The sequence below is a fragment of the Zootermopsis nevadensis genome, unplaced genomic scaffold (assembly GCF_977971745.1).
Source record: "Zootermopsis nevadensis isolate Lab colony 2312 unplaced genomic scaffold, Znev_1.0 Znev_ptg000046l, whole genome shotgun sequence".
Lineage (NCBI taxonomy): Eukaryota > Metazoa > Arthropoda > Insecta > Blattodea > Termopsidae > Zootermopsis > Zootermopsis nevadensis.
The window spans coordinates 2,251,957-2,275,634 of record NW_028259178.1 but is presented as its reverse complement, the minus strand read 5'-3'; the positions used below and the strand labels follow the sequence as shown (position 1 = coordinate 2,275,634).

Here is a 23,678-nt window from a genome sequence, read left to right as displayed (position 1 = left end):
CGAAAGTCAATTTTTAAAAGGCAAATATCTTCCGATCTGTAGGCATCTGAAAAACAAACCTTATGTCACTTTGAGGGAACGCATATGTCAACTTCATGTCAGAGTCTCGTCAATGTATGTCCAAGCGTTTGGAGGATAGGGACATTTTAATTTTTCGAGATTATTCGTAAGTCAATTTTTGAAAAGCAAATATCTCCAGATCTGTATTAATCTGAGAGACAAAACTTATGTCACTTCGAGGGAACGTATATGTCAACTTCATGTCATAGTCACGTCAATGTATGTCGAGGGGTTTGGACGATAGAGACATTTAAATTTTTTTAGATTATTCGAAAGTCAATTTTTAAAAGGCAAATATCTCCCGATCTGTAGGAATCTGAGAGACAAAACTTATGTCACTTTGAGGGAACGTATATGTCAACTTCCTATCAGAGTCACGTCAATGTATGACCAAGGGTTTGGAGGATAGAGACATTTTAATTTTTCTAGATTATTCGAAAGTCAATTTTTAAAAGGCAAATATCTCCCGATCTGTAGGAATCTGAGAGACAAACCTTATGTCACATTGACGGAACGTATATCTCAACTTCATGTCAGAGTCACGTCAATGTATGTCCAAGAGTTTGGAGGATAGAGACATTAAAATTTTTCGAGATTATTCGAAAGTCAATTTTTGAAAAGGCAAATATCTCCCGATCTGTAGGAATATGAGAGACAAACCTTATGTCATTTTGAAAGAACGCATATGTCAACTTCATGTCAGAGTCTCGTCAATGTATGTCCAAGGGTTTGGAGGATAGAGACATTTTAATTTTTCGAGATTATTCGAAAGTCAATTTTTGAAAAGGCAAATATCTCTCGATCTGTATTAATCTGAGAGACAAAACTTTTGTCACTTTCATGGAACGTATATGTCAACTTCATGTCAGAGTCACGTCAATGTATGCCCAAGGGTTTGAAGGATAGAGACATTTTAATTTTTCACAGTTATTCGAAAGTCAATTTTTCAAAGGCATATATCTCGCGATGTGTAGGAATCTGAGATAAACAACTCATGTTACTATGAGGTCACGTATATGTCAACTTCGTGTCAGAGTCACGACAATGTATGTCCAAGGGTTTGGAGGATAGGGACATTTGAATTTTTCGAGATTATTCGAAAGTCAATTTTTAAAATGCAAATATCTCCCGATCTGTAGGAAACTGAGAGACAACACTTATGTCACTTTGAGGGAACGTATATGTAAACTTCCTGTCAGAGTCACGTCAATGTATGTACAAGGGTTTGGAGGATACAGACATTTTAATTTTTCGAGATTATTCGAAATGGCAAATATCTCCCGATCTGTAGCAATCTGAGGGACAAACCTTATGTCACTTTGAGGGAACGCATATGTCAACTTCATGTCAGAGTCACGTCAATGTATGTAAAAGGGTTTGGACGATAGAGACATTTAAATTTTTAGAGATTATTCGAAAGTCAATTTGTGAAAGGCAAATATCTCCCGATCTGTAGGAATCTGAGAGACAAAACTTATGTCACTCTGAGGGAACGTATATGTCAACTTCCTGTCGGAGGTACGTCAATGTATGTCCAAGGGTTTGGAGGATAGAGACATTTAAATATTTAGAGATTATTCGAAAGTCAATTTTTAAAGGCAAATATCTCCCGATCTGTAGGAATCTGAGAGTCAAAACTTATGTCACTTTGAGGGAACGTATATGTAAACTTCCTGTCTGAGTCACGTCAATGTATGTCCTGGGGTTTGGAGGATACAGACATTTAAATTTTTCGAGATTATTCGAAAGTCAATTTTTAAAAGGCAAATATCTCCCGATCTGTAAGAATCTGAGAGACAAAACTTATGTCACTTTGAGGGAACGTATTTGTCAATTTCATGTCAGAGTCACGTCAATGTATGTCCAAGGGTTTGGAGGATAGAGACATTTTAATTTTTCACTGTTATTCGAAAGTCAATTTTTCAAAGGCATATATCTCGCGATGTGTAGGAATCCGAGAGACAAAACGTATGTCACTTTGAGGGAACGTATATGTCAACTTCATGTCAGAGTCACGTCAATGTATGTCTAAGGGTTTGGAGGATAGAGACAATTTAATTTTTCGAGATTATTCGAAAGTCAATTTTTAAAAGGCAAATATCTCCCGATCTGTAGGAATCTGAGAGACAACACTTATGTCACTTTGAGGGAACGTATATGTAAACTTCCTGTCAGAGTCACGTCAATGTATGTCCAAGGGTTTGGAGGATACAGACATTTTAATTTTTCGAGATTATTCGAAAGTCAATTTGTGAAATGGCAAATATCTCCCGATCTGTAGCAACCTGAGGGACAAACCTTATGTCACTTTGAGGAAACGCATATGTCAACTTGATGTCAGAGTCACGTCAATGTATGTAAAAGTGTTTGGACGATAGAGACATTTTAATTTTTCGAGATTATTCGAAAGTGAATTTTTAAAAGGCAAATATCTCCCGATCTGTAGGAATCTGAGAGACAAAACTTATGTCACTCTGAGGGAACGTATATGTCAACTTCCTGTCGGAGGTACGTCAATGTATGTCCAAGGGTTTGGAGGATAGAGACATTTAAATTTTTAGAGATTATTCGAAAGTCAATTTTTGAAGGCAAATATCTCCCGATCTGTAGGAATCTGAGAGTCAAAACTTATGTCACTTTGAGGGAACGTATATGTAAACTTCCTGTCAGTGTCACGTCAATGTATGTCCAAGGGTTTGGAGGATACAGACATTTTAATTTTTCGAGATTATTCGAAAGTCAATTTTTAAAAGGCAAATATCTCCCGATCTGTAAGAATCTGAGAGACAAAACTTATGTCACTTTGAGGGAACGTATTTGTCAATTTCATGTCAGAGCCACGTCAATGTATGTCCAAGGGTTTGGAGGATAGAGACATTTTAATTTTTCACTGTTATTCGAAAGTCAATTTTTCAAAGGCATATATCTCGCGATGTGTAGGAATCCGAGAGACAAAACGTATGTCACTTTGATGGATCGAATATGTCAACTTCATGTCAGAGTCAGGTCAATGTATGTCTAAGGGTTTGGAGGATAGAGACAATTTAATTTTTCGAGATTATTCGAAACTCAATTTTTGAAATGGCAAATATCTCCCGATCTGTAGGAATCTGAGAGACAAAACTTATGTCACTTTGAGGGAACGTATATGTCAACTTCATGTCAGAGTCACGTCAATGTATGTCCAAGGGTTTGGAGGATAGAGACATTTTAATTTTTCGAGATTATTCGAAAGTCAATTTTTGAAAAGGCAAATATCTCCCGATCTGTAGGAATCTTGAGAGACAAAACTTATGTCACTTTGAGGGAACGTATATGTCAACTTCATGTCAGAGTCACGTCAATGTATGTCCAAGGGTTTGCAGGAAAGAGACATAATAATTTTTCAGGGTTATTCGAATGTCAATTTTTCAAAGGCATATATCTCGCGATGTGTAGGAATCTGAGAGACAAAACGCATGTCACTATGAGGACACTTACATATCAACTTCATGTCAGAGTCATGACAATGTACGACCAAGGTTTTGAAGGATAGAGACATTTTAATTTTTCGAGATTATTCGAAAGTCAATTTTTGTAAAGGCAAATATCTCCCGATCTGTAGGAATCTGAGAGACAAAACTTATGTCACTTTGAGGGAACGTATATGTCAACTTCATGTCAGAGTCACGTCAATGTATGTCCAAGGGTTTGAAGGATAGAGACACTTTAATTTTTCACAGTTATTCGAAAGTCAATTTTTCAAAGGCATATATCTTGCGATGTGTAGGAATCTGAGAGAAACAACTCATGTCACTATGAGGTCATGTATATGTCAACTTCGTGTCAGAGTCACGACAATGTACGTCCAAGGGTTTGGAGGATAGGGACATTTGAATTTTTCGAGATTATTCGAAAGTCAATTTTTAAAAGGCAAATATCTCCCGATCTGTAGGAATCTGAGAGACAACACTTATGTCACTTTGAGGGAACGTATATGTAAACTTCATGTCAGAGTCACGTCAATGTATGTCCAAGGGTTTGGAGGATACAGACATTTTAATTTTTCGAGATTATTCGAAAGTCAATTTGTGAAATGGCAAATATCTCCCGATCTGTAGCAATCTGAGGGACAAACCTTATGTCACTTTGAGGAAACGCATATGTCAACTTGATGTCAGAGTCACGTCAATGTATGTAAAAGTGTTTGGACGATAGAGACATTTTAATTTTTCGAGATTATTCGAAAGTGAATTTTTAAAAGGCAAATATCTCCCGATCTGTAGGAATCTGAGAGACAAAGCTAATGTCACTTTGAGGGAACGTATATGTTAACTTCCTGTCAGAGTCACGTTAATGTATGACCAAGGGTTTGGAGGATAGAGACATTTTAATTTTTCTAGATTATTCGAAAGTCAATTTTTAAAAGGCAAATATCTCCCGATCTGTAGGAATCTGAGAGACAAACCTTATGTTACATTGACGGATCGTATATGTCAACTTTATGTCAGAGTCACGTCAATGTATGTCCAAGGGTTTGGCGGATAGAGACATTTAAATTTTTCGAGATTATTCGAAAGTCAATTTTTGAAAAGGCAAATATCTCCCGTTCTGTAGGAATCTGAGAGACAAAACTTATGTCACTTTGAGGGAAGGTATATGCCAACTTCATGTCAGAATCTCGTCAATGTATGTCCAAGGGTTTGGACGATAGAGACATTTTAATTTATCGAGATTATTCGAAAGTCAATTTTTAAAAGGCAAATATCTCCCGATCTGTAAGAATATGAGAGACAAACCTTATGTCACTTTGAGGGAACGCATATGTCAACTTCATGTCAGAGTCTCGTCAATGTATGTCCAAGGGTTTGGAGGATAGAGACATTTTAATTTTTCGAGATTATTCGAAAGTCAATTTTTTAAAAGGCAAATATCTCCCGATCTGTATTAATCTGAGAGACAAAACTTATGTCACTTTGAGGGAACGTATATGTCAACTTCATGTCAGAGTCACGTCAATGTATGTCCAAGGGTTTGGAGGATAGAGACATTTAAATTTTTAGAGATTATTCGAAAGTCAATTTTTAAAAGGCTAATATCTCCCGATCTGTAGGAATCTTAGAGACAAAACTTATGTCACTTTGAGGGAACGTATATGTCAACTTCCTGTCAGAGTCACGTCAATGTATGTCCAAGGGTTTGGAGGATAGGGACATTTAAATTTTTAGAAATTATTCGAAAGTCAATTTTTGAAAAGGCAAATATCTCCCGATCTGTAGGAATCTGAGAGACAAAACTTATGTCACTTAGAGGGAACGTATATGTCAACGTCATGTCAGAATCTCGTCAATGTATGTCCAAGGGTTTGGACGACAGAGACATTTTAATTTTTCGAGATTATTCGAAAGTCAATTTTTAAAAGGCAAATATCTTCCGATCTGTAGGCATCTGAAAAACAAACCTTATGTCACTTTGAGGGAACGCATATGTCAACTTCATGTCAGAGTCTCGTCAATGTATGTCCAAGCGTTTGGAGGATAGGGACATTTTAATTTTTCGAGATTATTCGTAAGTCAATTTTTGAAAAGCAAATATCTCCAGATCTGTATTAATCTGAGAGACAAAACTTATGTCACTTCGAGGGAACGTATATGTCAACTTCATGTCATAGTCACGTCAATGTATGTCGAGGGGTTTGGACGATAGAGACATTTAAATTTTTTTAGATTATTCGAAAGTCAATTTTTAAAAGGCAAATATCTCCCGATCTGTAGGAATCTGAGAGACAAAACTTATGTCACTTTGAGGGAACGTATATGTCAACTTTCTATCAGAGTCACGTCAATGTATGACCAAGGGTTTGGAGGATAGAGACATTTTAATTTTTCTAGATTATTCGAAAGTCAATTTTTAAAAGGCAAATATCTCCCGATCTGTAGGAATCTGAGAGACAAACCTTATGTCACATTGACGGAACGTATATCTCAACTTCATGTCAGAGTCACGTCAATGTATGTCCAAGAGTTTGGAGGATAGAGACATTAAAATTTTTCGAGATTATTCGAAAGTCAATTTTTGAAAAGGCAAATATCTCCCGATCTGTAGGAATATGAGAGACAAACCTTATGTCATTTTGAAAGAACGCATATGTCAACTTCATGTCAGAGTCTCGTCAATGTATGTCCAAGGGTTTGGAGGATAGAGACATTTTAATTTTTCGAGATTATTCGAAAGTCAATTTTTGAAAAGGCAAATATCTCTCGATCTGTATTAATCTGAGAGACAAAACTTTTGTCACTTTCATGGAACGTATATGTCAACTTCATGTCAGAGTCACGTCAATGTATGCCCAAGGGTTTGAAGGATAGAGACATTTTAATTTTTCACAGTTATTCGAAAGTCAATTTTTCAAAGGCATATATCTCGCGATGTGTAGGAATCTGAGATAAACAACTCATGTTACTATGAGGTCACGTATATGTCAACTTCGTGTCAGAGTCACGACAATGTATGTCCAAGGGTTTGGAGGATAGGGACATTTGAATTTTTCGAGATTATTCGAAAGTCAATTTTTAAAATGCAAATATCTCCCGATCTGTAGGAAACTGAGAGACAACACTTATGTCACTTTGAGGGAACGTATATGTAAACTTCCTGTCAGAGTCACGTCAATGTATGTACAAGGGTTTGGAGGATACAGACATTTTAATTTTTCGAGATTATTCGAAATGGCAAATATCTCCCGATCTGTAGCAATCTGAGGGACAAACCTTATGTCACTTTGAGGGAACGCATATGTCAACTTCATGTCAGAGTCACGTCAATGTATGTAAAAGGGTTTGGACGATAGAGACATTTAAATTTTTAGAGATTATTCGAAAGTCAATTTGTGAAAGGCAAATATCTCCCGATCTGTAGGAATCTGAGAGACAAAACTTATGTCACTCTGAGGGAACGTATATGTCAACTTCCTGTCGGAGGTACGTCAATGTATGTCCAAGGGTTTGGAGGATAGAGACATTTAAATATTTAGAGATTATTCGAAAGTCAATTTTTAAAGGCAAATATCTCCCGATCTGTAGGAATCTGAGAGTCAAAACTTATGTCACTTTGAGGGAACGTATATGTAAACTTCCTGTCTGAGTCACGTCAATGTATGTCCTGGGGTTTGGAGGATACAGACATTTTAATTTTTCGAGATTATTCGAAAGTCAATTTTTAAAAGGCAAATATCTCCCGATCTGTAAGAATCTGAGAGACAAAACTTATGTCACTTTGAGGGAACGTATTTGTCAATTTCATGTCAGAGTCACGTCAATGTATGTCCAAGGGTTTGGAGGATAGAGACATTTTAATTTTTCACTGTTATTCGAAAGTCAATTTTTCAAAGGCATATATCTCGCGATGTGTAGGAATCCGAGAGACAAAACGTATGTCACTTTGAGGGAACGTATATGTCAACTTCATGTCAGAGTCACGTCAATGTATGTCTAAGGGTTTGGAGGATAGAGACAATTTAATTTTTCGAGATTATTCGAAAGTCAATTTTTGTAAAGGCAAATATCTCCCGATCTGTAGGAATCTGAGAGACAAAACTTATGTCACTTTGAGGGAACGTATATGTCAACTTCATGTCAGAGTCACGTCAATGTATGTCCAAGGGTTTGAAGGATAGAGACATTTTAATTTTTCACAGTTATTCGAAAGCCAATTTTTCAAAGGCATATATCTCGCGATGTGTAGGAATCTGAGAGAAACAACTCATGTCACTATGAGGTCACGTATATGTCAACTTCGTGTCAGAGTCACGACAATGTACGTCCAAGGGTTTGGAGGATAGGGACATTTGAATTTTTCGAGATTATTCGAAAGTCAATTTTGAAAAGGCAAATATCTCCCGATCTGTAGGAATCTGAGAGACAACACTTATGTCACTTTGAGGGAACGTATATGTAAACTTCCTGTCAGAGTCACGTCAATGTATGTCCAAGGGTTTGGAGGATACAGACATTTTAATTTTTCGAGATTATTCGAAAGTCAATTTGTGAAATGGCAAATATCTCCCGATCTGTAGCAATCTGAGGGACAAACCTTATGTCACTTTGAGGAAACGCATATGTCAACTTGATGTCAGAGTCACGTCAATGTATGTAAAAGGGTTTGGACGATAGAGACATTTCAATTTTTCGAGATTATTCGAAAGTGAATTTTTAAAAGGCAAATATCTCCCGATCTGTAGGAATCTGAGAGACAAAACTTATGTCACTTTGAGGGAACGTATATGTCAACTCCCTGTCAGAGGTACGTCAATGTATGTCCAAGGGTTTGGAGGATAGAGACATTTATATTTTTAGTGATTATTCGAATGTCAATTTTTAAAAGGCAAATATCTCCCGATCTGTAGGAATCTGAGAGACAACACTTATGTCACTTTGAGGGAACGTATATGTAAACTTCCTGTTAGAGTCACGTCAATGTATGTCCAAGGGTTTGGAGGATACAGACATTTTAATTTTTCGAGATTATTCGAAAGTCAATTTGTGAAATGGCAAATATCTCCCGATCTGTAGCAATCTGAGGGACAAACCTTATGTCACTTTGAGGGAACGCATATGTCAACTTCGTGTCAGAGTCACGTCAATATATGTTATAGAGTTTGGAGGATAGAGACATTTTAATTTTTCGAGGTTATTCGAAAGTCACTTTTTCAAAGGCATATATCTCGCGATGTGTAGGAATCTGAGAGACAAACCTCATATCAGTATGAGGACACTTATATGCCAACTTCATGTCAGAGTCACGTCAATGTATGTCCAAGGGTTTGCAGGATAGAGACATTTTAATTTTTCACGGTTATTCGAAAGTCAATTTTTCAAAGGCATTTATCTCGCGATGTGTACGAATCTGAGAGAAAGAACTCATGTCACTATGGGGTCACGTACATGTCAACTTCATGTCAGAGTCACGACAATGTACGTCCAAGGGTTTGCAGGATAGAGAACTTTTACTTTTTCGCGGATATTCGAAAGTCAATTTTTCAAAGGCATATATCTTCCGATCTGTAGGAAACTGAGAGACAAAACTCCTGCCGTGTCTTCAAACTGTTGGTAACGTATCTGAAACACGCGTGTCATTGCTAAATGTACCTCTGCCTTGTCTTCACGGTGGTACTGTCTTGTCTCAATCTCCTACGTCATAGGTAAATGTACTCTTGTCGTGTCTTATGGAATTCATCGGAGTAAAGTATAAATATCACAAAACAACGCACTTGCATACAGCACACCAGCTCTAGGAACACAATACATCATCATACAGTAGCGTATGACACAATAAATTGCCATTTGAAATATTATAAATTCTGTGTGATGTGTGACTAATTTTTGTCTTAACAAACAAAATACGAGCTACAAAACATGCATGATGTGGGTGGGTGCGTGTTTGGGTTAATCTTCGTATGTATACATAGATTGGTAAATACATGAACGGATGGATAGATATGTAGATGGGTAAATAGATAAATAGGCAGACACATAGACAGGAGACAGAGAAACAGATACACAGAGAGAGAGAGAGAGATATTCAGATAGATAGAATAGATAGATTATATAGGTAGAGAAACCGAGATATCTAAAGCCGGCCTGATAATCTTTTATACTCGTACTATTCTGTGGCCTGAGTGAACAACCGTCTGTCATCAAATGTTATATGAGTAAGGATCGCTTTTCACTACATCCTCGAAGTTAATTCTGAAAATACCTAAACCCCATCTCTAATGAGTATTTGTATTCATAACATATTAATAATATAATTGGCTTCTTTCTCTAACTAACGAAACTAAAATATTTAATCCAAGAATGTATTCCACACATACTCAAGTGTATCCACTCATGTAGCCAAAAATCTATTATGTCATATGAAAAAAGTAACGCAGTCCTAATACACGCCATGTGGGACGCTTGGCTGGAGAGGCAGTACAGTGTATACACAAAAGAATGGTGCGGTTTCAAACGTTAATAAAAAATTTATTTACCAACTTACATGTGCACAACATACACCGTCAGCGGCGGCAACTCTCAAAGTTTCTCATGCGTTCATTACAATCCTTCAATGTGTGCATCCTGGATCACACGACACACATCCACACGGTAATCAAACTCATCCCAGACCAGCGCTGTGGAAAGACACGGTTGAGAAGCACTCGTACATTCCTGTGAAAATGTCCAGTTGTAGAATGTAATCGTCATAATTGGTATTCAGTTGGGGTAACAACCAGCTTTCCAACATGTCCAGAAATGAGTCGCTGTCTAAGTTGCTTCAGCGAAGAAAGATGGGCCGTGCACTTTTTTGCTGGACACCGCATAGAAAACGTTGACTTTTGGAGAGTCACGCTGGTGCTCGGTTCCCCAGATACGGACATCGTGTATGTTCACCTTGCCACTGATGTGGAATGTGGCTTCATCGGAGAAGATCAGTCTTTCGACGAACCCATCTTCCTCCATTTTGAACCGCATCTCCTCGCAAAAGCGTCGCCTTTTCACTTTGTCTGATGGTTTAAGGGCCTGCACCAATCGCAATCTTGTACGGTTTGGCATGTCCAATTCCCTGCTTCCTCTGGCCACTGACTTGCGGGGACTTCGCTGAAACGCCTCACGAACTCTTTCAATGTTATCAGTCATACGAGGTCGACCAGGACTCTTGCCTTTACAGCATCCAGTTTCTACAAACTGCTTATGTTATTCTTGTGTGGTGCGTCTTTTTGAAACCGTGCACGAAACTCACGCTCTGGACACCTCAAAACGGAGCACACAGAAAGCCTTCTCCTGCTGCAACGCCATCTTTGAAACTGGCCCCGCGGCCACGCAGTAAGCATGAGAAACTTGGACAGTTGCCGCCGCTGACGGTGTGTATGTTGTGCCCGTGTAAGGTTAGAAATAATTTTGTTATTAACTTTTGAAACCGCACCATTCTTTCTTGTATATCCTGTAATTGTCCTCCTTCACTTCATACATGTCAAAAATTTAAAATTAAACTATATTAAGTACACATTTATTTCTGCAGTAATTTTTAACTAAATTATGATATCAATCTTATACCGCATTGAATCAAAGAAGCTACTCAGGCACCTAGTCTACAAATTATGTCTACCGATGTTCATTCCCATGTTCACAGCAGCTGTTACTAGACACTCTATTATCTTCACATCAAATTTTATGTCTTCCCTTCGGGGTTTTTTTTCAGACCCAAAATCCGTATTCACTTGTAATTTCTAAGTCATCCCCGATTAATACTTTATTTCTGGATCCTCTGCAAGTCCGCGGTTCAACTACCGACAGCGACACAATCAAGTTCGGTCCAATTCAATAATATACACAGAAGATACCGTGAATTTTTCCTTCGGGTAAAACCGGCTGGAACGTGATGCTGTCCACATATCTCCATCTAGCTAGCTGTTAAAGATGCACGTACCTAAACCTTCAATAATCCATACGCCTTCATGCCGTAGTGCGTAATTAAACACGGACGCAACTTATCTTTAAAAATAAATTAGTCTATCACGTGTAAGTAATAAGATGATGAGAAAGAAAGAGAAGATGAAGATTTGCAATTCGTTTTCCTTCAAGGATGGAAATAAGGACTTCATTAGATAAAACCTCTCAACTACGGGATACTGGCAAAAACTAAGCTACAAACTACTACGACTACTGCAACATTGAAGAGATAAATTTCACCCACCAGCGATGAACTGGAGACTTCTCAGATGACGTCGTCGCTGGACATGGCAATCGTCCGTTGTTTCTCGTGTCGTCTGCTACAAGTTCACTCACGTTTCAGAGCTACGCGCTACCTCCATTCACAAAGCAATGAGCAATTTGAGTTGACTTCTGTATTATTTGATTTATATATAATATGAGCGACGTTCTTTGCAAATGACTTGACAATGCGAGCTTTCATAACTCTGAAAGAACAAGGGAATTAATAGAAAGTGTCGGATGCAAAGTTGTATTTTTGCCACCAAACTCGCTAGATTTAAATCCAATTGAGAACTTTTGGTTTGCCATCAATGCACACTTTAATTTGCTAGTACGCTACTATATAATTAATAATTATAACGTAACAAGTCTTGGAAATTTTAGCTGCTGTTAAAATCTGATCTCATTGAAAGTCAACTCATATGCGAAAATTTAAAGACGAAATAGTGACATATGTCGTTCTTCTACCTGTTATAAAGGGAGATGAAAACAGAGGTATACAAGCAAGTGTTACAGTTTTCGATGTTTCTACAATCGTAAAAAATAAAAGTACAAGTTATTTATTTATTTATTAAATAATATCTTGAACATATAAAAATCTGAAAACTTCATTTAAAATCTCAGTGGCGGCGTTTCAATTATTTCGGCTTCAAAAAGCATGTATTATTTTATTCACACTTAATTTGCATGTGATTTCGTTGTCCACTACGTCTCGTCCCTAATTTCAGTGTGAATCTCCCATCAATCCACACTTTAATGTCCTAGTACCGATGCCTACGATACTATAAAATTTCAATCATTTCTCAATTACTTTCACTGAATGAATTTTGTCTACGTCAGAGGTGGTCAAATTTGGACTGTACGTCTGTCCTGCAATATGATTGTAATCTAAGGGCAAAGCTATATAAATAAACAACGATAATGTAGTTTTCAGCCCCATGAAATTTTCCAAATTGAAAATCTTCCCCGCTTTATAGTTTGTGTTAGCAGACGCTTAAGTCACCTCAAAATTACTTAACTTGAAAAGCTAACCGTTACTCAGATCATCAAAAGAGAACATCCCCACTTTTTAAAATCCTCAATGTCTTCTATATATGCTTTACCGAAGCCTACCACTGCAACTTAACGCATGGTCTGTGATTTATTCCTCAACATTTCTAATATTGAGGGCAAACTAACTGCGTCTTTGCTGGATTCCGCTGATATTCCGTTGCAGCGCAGCGGCTGGACTGCAGGGTCGATGATGTTGTTAGTGGTTAAGAATGCATGCAGCTACAACTCTACTCTAACCCGTCTATCCTCTGAGGGTAGGAAGAAGGCGAAAAAGAAGAAAAGAAAGAAGAAAAAGAGTAAATAGAAAGAATCTGGATTCATTTTTCTCAAGGGATGGAAACAAGCAAAACATTAATTGGAGACTCAAAATTAAGGAACATTGGAAGGAGTTTAACCCCTGCACCCCAGACGTTAGTCGTGTGTTAATTTAAAATTAAAGTAATTCGTTTCACTCGCCAGCAAAGATGGTAGGAACGAAATATGCCGGAGAGATGACCGCCGACACTGGAAACACGACAAGAGTGCAGCGTCCGGGTGGAAGCGGCTGAGGAACTCCGGGTTCCCCGGAGCGTGTAGACGCAACCGCACGGGTGAAAATGCCATGAAGATCCTCCTCTGAGTTTCGGAACCACGAAGATTCACTCGCCTTTCCCCTGAAACCAGACAGAATGTCCCATATAATGACAAGAATTTATATGTAGGGTCTGAAGCTCCATATTATTCATATTAACATTAATTACGATGATAGCAAACCAAATTTAAACATAACAGTGTGTTGTTCATTAATATTTACAACTTTTATTTATCAGACTAGAAGACAAAAGATTCTAAATTCATGGTCAACGTTATTTTGATTAGAACATACAAACAGCTTGGTTGAAAGTTATCTCCTAAACACAACACACTCTTTTCTGAAATGCTAGACTAATTATAGAAAAAGCACTCATTAAAAGCAGCTTGGGGGGGGGGCGGGGGGATGCGGGTATTATCTGTCCCGACACTACGCCTCGGCCTCGCAAGATAGAAATTTGTGCCTTACATCTTCAATCTGCGCGTAAATTGATATCTCCTGTTCTCACTGTGGTGATTGTGATGATTAAGTTTACCGACGTTTAGGAAGTGATATTGCTACCTCCATCATAACAGCGATGATGGTGGGCCCTTGTGATGACGCAACATCACAAAAGACATTCATAAAACATTCTTCGGTTATGATTATTTGCTCCCAAGTGATTTTGGACCTTACGGGATAACATTTATAAATAACCGTTGCCACGGTAACGCTGCTAAGAGATGTTGGGTCTAATCGGATAATTCTTATGATTATTATTGTTTACTACTTTACATTTTTGCAGTCATTCTTAGCGGGCAATTTATTAGTCTTAAAATTTTGTCCGTTATACACCATAAGATGGCAGGATTCTTCTAAAAGATGAACTTAAAATTACATTGAATAAAGCGATAGCTGTCTACATTTAATGTGTCTTAAAATATGCTTCAGAATACTAAAAATCACGAGAAAGATCTCTAACGATTTTCTGTCGACGGGGAGAGATTCGAACCCGAAACCTATCGAGTAGGACAACTCAATATTTATTTCTTGTATGTTTACTTACCCAACACTCCTGATCTGTGGAACTAACCCTAACAGACTACGTGCGCGATGAGGGACCATTACATCAAAGGAAGACAGTGATTTCTATCTACACCAAGACATTCCAACAGCACCAGGTTCTAGCCAGTGTGCTCAACGGTTAAACGGGTACGGGGTTACTGCGACCTGCGGTAAACATCTGACCAGTAACGAAGTATTACGGAACAGAGAATGACGTCCACACGTTCATAATCCCATGCTCTGGCAAAACAGATACGGGTGTAATTTTTCAATATTCGATTTAAAAGAAATTGGATAATAATCATTTTATGCGGAAAAGTTTACAAAGATATGAGAGACTCAAACAAGGAACAGAAATGTGATTAGTCCGTGAAACATTAAACAAGAATAATCTCTTTTAAAATTGACATATTGCAGAGGATATAGAGTCTGGATGTAATGACTCATACAACCCGGATTTAAAGAAATCAGATATTATTCGTTCAAGTATCATGTCGAGTAACAAATATTTCCGAGGAACATATTTCTTCCATCCTCAGGGCTAAAGATTGGTGAGCATTAATGTTACATTCTACAACATTAGGTGTAACTGGGAGGATAATATTAAAATTGTTCTTACGGAAATACTTTTCAAGTTTGCGAAATGGATTAATATAGCTCAGGAAAGACACCAGTGACGGGATTTTGTGAACACTACGCTGAACTTTCCATTCAAGGCGGATAATTTGACTGGCTGAGCCTATTGTTAGCTTCTAACTCCCACCTCAGAAATTCGCAAGACTACCTTTGATGGTCATATCGATGGCAAAGCATGTAAAATTTAAAAAAAAAGTTGTACGGCATCTGGTGTCATTTCAATAAAATAAATTCTTTCTAAAATAATTAATAATGCCATACACGCATACAATAAAAATATAAAATAAAGTCTCACTGATTATTACAGAAATTTGGACATATAATAATAATAATAATATTTGCTTTAAAAGGGTTATTTTGATCTGGGACCATGCACAGCTACTGTATAACTCACAGTCGAACGCACGTATATGTACGATGGTGTCCGACGCTACCAGAAGCTTGCTGGAATATCGGATGGATACCGGCCTTGCGATACGACCTTAAGGTCAAAACGTGCCCCCCATTTCCAAACAACCATTCGCAGTCAATACTCTTCGTTTCTAACACGTACTACTAACATTACACAGACCGATTTTCGTCAAATTCGATATTAACTGTATGTCACTATCTGTTACCTTCCATTGGTACTATCAGCCATGACCCTCGTTATTAATTTATGTATTAAAAGTACAAAGCCACGATTAAGAATATCCATAAATTTAAACTTGCATGCATCTAGGAACAAATTTCTGAATGGATTAGGCATTGGACAAGGCAGGTAGCTCCAAAATTGACTTTCCATATCACGCCCGTGCGCACAGACATGTTTAACTTGTTACCATGCACTCGGGCAAACATTACACGGATCCCTAGGGTCAAATCAACAGGTCACGCCGCCATTGTGCCAATTCTTTCAAGTACTGCATAATTTTTTGAAGGCGTCTCCACGAACAGCGGACAATTTTATGGAAGTGCATTAAGACGCACTCTTTCAACCAAGGTCAACAGTTCATGACACGAAATAACATAAAAAGATAATTATTTGTCTGAATTCGATTCTACAAGAAATTTAATCCATGGTTACACGTGATATGAGCAATGCGACAAAATTGGAGAATGTGTAATATTCCTAAGAATTCCATTCACGCAGTGCATTTATTTAGACTATCTGCTGGTTTCTTCCAGCTTAAAACATGTTTTCAAACACGGCAGCAATTTCTTTCTCGTACTGAACACGCACACGTGTTCAACTTATCAAATGGGACACGAAGTGCTGGAAACAGCGACTTCTTCAAGTTTTGCTATTATTCTCGAGACAGTATTCAATGGCGCAACAAATATTCGAGCTGAGGAACGACTGGATTTTAGAGCAACACACACCTGAACGCGGTCCTAAATTCGTCAGAATCTGTCGAGAATCGATGAACCAATTTACTGTAACCTGAGTGTCAACCCATCCTAATCTTCGGAACTTATTAAAAACACAGACAGACAGACAGACAGACAGAGAGAGAGATGCTTCAACTGAGTTAACAGTCCTATAATATTTCTTGATGATTTAGACAGGCGTAATACTTCGTTTCTCACTCTGTAAGACAATCCGAACTTGAAAACACTTAGGGAAAGAGATTCAAGAAGATTATTTACAAGCGAGTGGGGCGAAGTAATACTGATAAAGAAAAAGGCATGTAAACGGTACATTAAGCCTTCAACAGAGAATGCTAAATACCAAGTAGTTCAATTCTGAAAGTTTACTTCAACGTATGTACCAAGTGCTTTAATTATGATGCCTTTTATATTTATGGCTTTTGTATGATTCTCGCTATAAACAGCGATCATTTCCTTAAACAGCGTTAATCAGTTGATCTTCGTAATGCTGAAGAGTTGTGTTTTCTTCGCGGTACGGACTGAATTCTTAAATATTATTCAGACGACCTACGGCTTCATGGGGTTAATGATGCTTATTTTTTCATTTCAAAGAGCACACAAAAAGTTAAGTTATGAAACCTCTTAGGAAGGGAATGAATTATTTCGGAAGATTTAGTAGCGGTGAGACTTAATATTAACTGTGTTTTTGTATAAAGAGTATCTAGAGATGTGAATCAGACTGCAGTGACTTACGATAGACTCAAATTTCGGTTTCCTTGCAGTTGTAAACCTTCAGTTTCCATAACAGAGGAATTTCATTGATTAGGAAAATAGATCAGGTACTCAATTTGACGATATTTTATATTACTATACACAGAATAAACTGAAAGTCGACAAAACTGCAATTTTTATTAGCGAAGAGTAATTATAACTGTTATAAATCACGCCTTCATAGTTTTCTGACTCGAGATACTGTAAACTGGTGTAGCTTTAATTCAATATATATCTCTACTGTGTTGCTACAAGTGGACTTGAATATCAACGCACTTCCTCTTGGTCTACGCTCCTGTATCCCTCACCATCCTTCGGGATACAACGCAAACGATACTTCGTTCTGATGACTGCCTCAATCAAGCAAAGGATGTTGAAAATGTTTCTCCATATTTTGGGAACCTCTGCTCTATACAGCGCTACATTCTAGCAGCTCTGTCTAATTCCATCACAGCGTAAAGGACGCCTACTCAGTCGCGTCCCTGGTAGACGGCTAATCCAAATCAATACAGACTCCGTACGCAATACTCGGTCCACCTAACACCAACAGCATTTCCTTACGAAATTTATCCAACAAAAATGACGTAAGGACGACCAGTCAGTTTTTAAAATTTCTGTGTCTATACACGAAGAGAAAGGCTTTGACCAGTTAAACGACTGTCAGCTACACGATGACTGCCGTACATGTTTACATCAAGAGAGACGCAAGAAACTGGTCTCATACCGCAAGTGTGCGTGTCTATCACCGAACACGCAACGTCTCTTAGATTGTCTGCATTTTCTCCTTTTCCAATCTTTCCCATCAACAATTCTCAAACGATCTGCAACTTTTCCTTTCTGTTTCCAACTCATAAAAGAACTCGATTCCTTACCGTACGTAGGGGGGTTTCAAACATTCTTTGATTTTGACGATATCGGTACCTTCGCGAAATCCCATCCACGCAGACCAGGCTTTACTCAGACACTACATTACCGTCGAGACATACTAATTTCTAATTTCCCACAGAACACTATCTACGAAAGTCATTATAATTTTTAATCAACCTCGAAATAATACATCACCGTACTCACCCGAGTCCATCGCTCGCTGGTGCCTCATCGTTTGAGACGTATCGAGCCAGACGACGTCACAGAGCAGCGTCCAGAAGCGAGACGTTTAAAAATCTTCTGGTTCAGAGGTTCACGACGGCGATGAAGAATGATGATATCATAATCACCGTGAATGTGAAGAGGGCTCCGCCAATCACCTCAAAGCAGACATAATGACAAGAATTTATAATTACGTCGCTTCTGTACTGAACCCCCCGAGGAGGAAATTGCCAGATTACGTTACTGAGGCCACGATCGTCCCAGGCCGGGAGGTGGTACGGCTTGGGGAGGGTAAAACGGTGAAAGTTAAAAGAAAACCAAATGAAACTACTTCGAATAACTCCGGCTGGGTATCCAACTCCAGACGCCCAACTCAACCCCCACAAACCCTGACTTGCCTTCCGACTTTCTCCTCGAGTCGTTCTCTCTCCGGCGGACACACACAGACTGTCCTAACTGCCCTGCTGTATGATCAGGGTCTCGAACCCGCCGACTCCAAAGAACTTAGAGATGGGAGATAAGCCACTTCGAGCCATGAGGCATGGCTCAGTACGTACGCTCTGAAACTCGATCAGTGGGCATTATCTGACAATATCTCACCGGAGTCCTTAGTTCGCTGCTGCTGTAATATAATTTTCGGGTTGTCGTGTTAGCGACCTCACGATGTAAGCGGCCGTCATCCTCACCGCTCCGTAAACCTCAAGTCTTGAACGAGTGTCACGTGGTTGTTAACACTGACCTAGAAGGAGACGGAATGCGTGGGCAGTATCACAGAACAATCAAAACGTAAAATAGAATATCATCTCAGAATACTTAGTTCAGTGTTGCAACGTCATTTCAGTCATCTTGTCTTGTGTGACGCAGGCCAAGTCACGTTGTATCGGTAACAGCACGCAATATAAGTTTTCTCTCAACGTACTTTAAGAACTCTCTACTTCAGAGGACGGAATATTTCATGCAACTCACCTTGAATGACTTAAGTAGGCTCGCGTTGTACAGGACGTAGCACCCGAGGACACACAACAGGACACATGTACTCTCGCATGTACGTTGTCACAGTCCTAGAGAAAAATATATAGACGATCTTATATCACTCCACTTTCTCCATGGAAAAGCGACGTAATTCACCTGTAAAGCCGCCAGAAAGAAATTCCGATAAGTCAGGGTCGTTATTTATCCGACCAGGTTAAATCTGTATTCATTATGATAAGGTCAAATCCAGGAGTCAATTATAATCAATATTACAATTTTCATCGATTTGTGCTTACATTACACGTACAGTGAATGACAAAAGAGGTGGAAATCCACACAATAAGAATTTATTATTATTATTTTCGCTTCAGATTCCAGGATTACATTTTCAATGGTGCAAGGGTTAATAAAATCTAACTCAAAAACGTTTGTAATTTCTAGAGAAAATCGGTTAGTATTTTCACTATCACGAAATCGCCTGCATTATTTAAAGCCTCGTACTAACACCATGAAAGCTTCAACGACTTTTTGGCTGTCGAATAAATCGAGAAATAAACCAAACACAAGCTGAGACATAATATCAAAATGGCCGACTAAAGTCCCAACTTACGTAAAGACAGTGTACATACGCGCTGTACCGGAGCAGGAGACAGACTAACGGACACAACTTGTTCGGCGGAAACAAGTCTCGCTGAGCATGCTGGGAAAGGCAAAGATGATAAACTCATCCAACGCGTGTCGGCAGAGATGACTAAGAGGCAGATAAAATTATACGTCCAGTAATAAAACACTAGAAGCGAAAATATTACGAGCAGAGAAAAATCAATGATTTAATCGAATGAAACCAAATCGCGGGACGGAGGGTCAGCCTCAGACCGTAAATGGTCGTAGAGAATAAAACGAAGCTCGAAAGACGAAAAATAAACGGCAGCGTCCTCTGTGCGGAAACATAGAGACCCACCACAAGCGCCAACCAGCACAGAGGGCGGAAGTTATTATTTTTGAAAAGGCAAATATCTCCCGATCTGTAGGAATCTGAGAGACAAACCTTATGTCACATTGAGGGAACATATACGTCATCGTCATGTCAGAGTCACGTCAATGTATGTCCAAGGGTTTGGAGGATAGAGACATTTAAATTTTTCGAGATTATTCGAAAGTCAATTTTTGAAAAGGCAAATATCTCCCGATCTGTAGGAATCTGAGCGACAAAACGTATGTAACCTTGAGGGAACGTATATGTCATCGTCATGTCAGAGTCACGTCAATGTATGTCCAAGGGTTTGGAGGATAGAGACATTTTAATTCTTCGAGATTATTCGAAAGTCAATTTTTGAAAAGGCAAATATCTCCCGATCTGTAGCAATCTGAGAGACAAAACTTATGTCGCTTTGAGGGAACGTATATCTCATCGTCATGTCAGAGTCACGTCAATGTATGTCCAAGGGTTTGGAGGATAGAGACATTTTAATTTTTCGAGATTATTCGAAAGTCAATTTTTGAAAAGGCAAATATCTCCCGATCTGTAGGAATCTGAGAGACAAAACTTATGTCACTTTGAGGGAACGTATATGCAACTTCATGTCAGAGTCACGTTAATGTATGGCCAAGGGTTTGGAGGATAGAGACATGTGAATTTTTCGAGATTATTCGAAAGTCAATTTTTGTAAAGGCAAATATCTCCCGATCTGTAGCAATCTGAGAGACAACACTTATGTCACATTGAGGGAACGTATATGTCAACTTCATGTCAGAGTCACGTCAATGTATGTCCAAGGGTTTGAAGGATAGAGACATTTTAATTTTTCGAGATTATTCGAAAGTCAATTTTTGAAAAGGCAAATATCTCCCGATCTGTAGGAATCTGAGAGACAAAACTTATGTCACTTTGAGGGAACGCATATGTCAACTTCGTGTCAGTGTCACGTCAATGTATGTCCAAGGGTTTGGAGGATAGAGACACTTTAATTTTTCGAGATTATTCGAAAGTCAATTATTAAAAAGCAAATATCTTCCGATCTGTAGGAATCTGAGAGACAGAATTTATGTCACTTTGAGGGAGGGTATATGTCAACTTCATGTCTGAGTCACGTCAATTTATGTCGAAGAGATTGGAGGATATAGACATTTAAATTTTTAGAGATTATTCGAAAGTCAATATTAAAAGGCAAATATCTCCCGATCTGTAGGAATCTGAGAGACAAAATTTATGTCACTTTGAGGGAACGTATATGTCAACTTCATGTCAGAGTCACGTCAATGTATGTCCAAGGGTTTGAAGGATAGAGACATTTTAATTTTTCGAGATTATTCGAAAGTCAATTTTTGAAAAGTCAAATATCTCCCGATCTGTAGGAATCTGAGAGACAAAACTTATGTCTCTTTGAGGGAACGTATATGTCAACTTCCTGTCATAGTCAAGTCAATGTATGTCGAAGGGTTTGGAGGATATAGACATTTAAATTTTTAAAGATTATTCGAAAGTCAATTTTTAAAAGGCAAATATCTCCCGATCTGTAGGAATCTGAGAGACAAAAGTTATGTTACTTGGAGGGAACGTATATGTCAACTTCATGTCAGAATCTCGTCACTGTAAGTCCAAGGGTTTGGACGATAGAGACATTTTAATTTTTCGAGATTATTCGGAAGTCAATTTTTAAAAGGCAAATATCTCCCGATCTGTAGGAATCTGAGAGACAAAACATATGTCACTTTGAAGGAACGTATATGTCAACATCATGTCAGTATCTCGTCAATGTATGTCCAAGGGTTTGGACGATAGAGACATTTTAATTTTTCGAGGTTATTCGAAAGTCAATTTTTTAAAGGCAAATATCTCCCGATCTGTAGGAATCTGAGAGACAAAACTTATGTCACTTTGAGGGAACGTATATGTTAACTTCATGTCAGAATCTCGTCAATGTATGTCCAAGGGTTTGGACGATAGAGACATTTTAATTTTTCGAGACTATTCGAAAGGCAATTTTTAAAAGGCAAATATCTCCCGATCTGTAGGCATCTGAGAGACAAAACTAATGTCACTTTGAGGGAACGTATATGTCAACTTCATGTCAGAATCTCGTCAATGTATGTCCAAGGGTTTGGACGATAGAGACATTTTAATTTTTCGAGATTATTCGAATGTCAATTCTTAAAAGGCAAATATCTCCCGATCTGTAGGAATCTGAAAGACAAAACTTATGTCACTTTGAGGGAACGTATATGTCAACTTCCTGTCAGAGTAACGTCAATGTATGTCCAAGGGTTTGGAGGATAGAGACATTTTAATTTTTCGAGATTATTCGAAAGTCAATTTTTGAAAAGGCAAATATCTCCCGATATGTAGGAATCTGAGAGACAAAACTTATGACACTTTGAGGGAACGTATATGTCAACTTCATGTCAGAATCTCGTCAATGTATGTCCAAGGGTTTGGACGATAGAGACAATTTAATTTTTCGAGATTATTCGAAAGTCAATTTTTAAAAGGCAAATATCTCCCGATCTGTAGGCATCTGAGAGACAAAACGTATGTCACTTTGAGGGAACGTATATGTCAACCTCATGTCAGAATCTCGTCAATGTATGTCCAAGGGTTTGGACGATAGAGACATTTTAATTTTTCGAGATTATTCGAAAGTCAATTATTAAAAGGCAAATATCTCCCGATCTGTAGGCATCTGAGAGACAAAACTTATGCCACTTTGAGGGAACGTATATGTCAACTTCATGTCAGAATCTCGTCAATGTATGTCCAGGGGTTTGGACGATAGAGACATTTAAATTTTTCGAGATTATTCGAAAGTCAATTTTTGAAAAAGCAAATATCTCCCGATCTGTAGGAATCTGAGAGACAAACCTTATGTCACATTGAGGGAACGTATATGTAAACTTCCTGTCAGAGTCACGTCAATGTATGTCCAAGGGTTTCGAGGATAGAGACATTTTAATTTTTCGAGATTATTCGAAAGTCAATTTTTGAAAAGGCAAATATCTTCCGATCTGTAGAAATCTGAGAGACAAAACTTATGTCACTTTGAGGGAACGTATATGTCAACTTCATGTCAAAATCTCGTCAATGTATGTGAAAGGGTTTGGACGATAGAGACATTTAAATTTTTCGAGATTATTCGAAAGTCAATTTTAAAGGCAAATATCTCCCGATCTGTAGGAATCTGAGAGACAAAACTTATGTCACTTTGAGGGAACGTATATGTCAACTTCATGTCAAAATCTCGTCAATGTATGTGAAAGGGTTTGGACGATAGAGACATTTAAATTTTTCGAGATTATTCGAAAGTCAATTTTAAAGGCAAATATCTCCCGATCTGTAGGAATCTGAGAGACAAAACTTATGTCACTTTGAGGGAACGTATATGCCAACTTCATGTCAGAGTCACGTC

The 23,678-nt window shown here is 38.2% G+C and overlaps 1 long non-coding RNA gene across 1 annotated transcript; it reads right to left on the bottom strand.

The window, feature by feature from the left end:
* Nucleotides 1-13,068: 13,068 nt before the first annotated feature.
* On the bottom strand, nucleotides 13,069-19,919 carry LOC147871580 (uncharacterized). Its single transcript, XR_015538678.1, has 4 exons — nucleotides 19,886-19,919; nucleotides 18,904-19,431; nucleotides 18,286-18,461; nucleotides 13,069-13,495 (listed from the first exon to the last, which is right to left on the bottom strand). It is a non-coding gene; the product is annotated as an uncharacterized LOC147871580 (long non-coding RNA).
* Nucleotides 19,920-23,678: the final 3,759 nt, after the last annotated feature.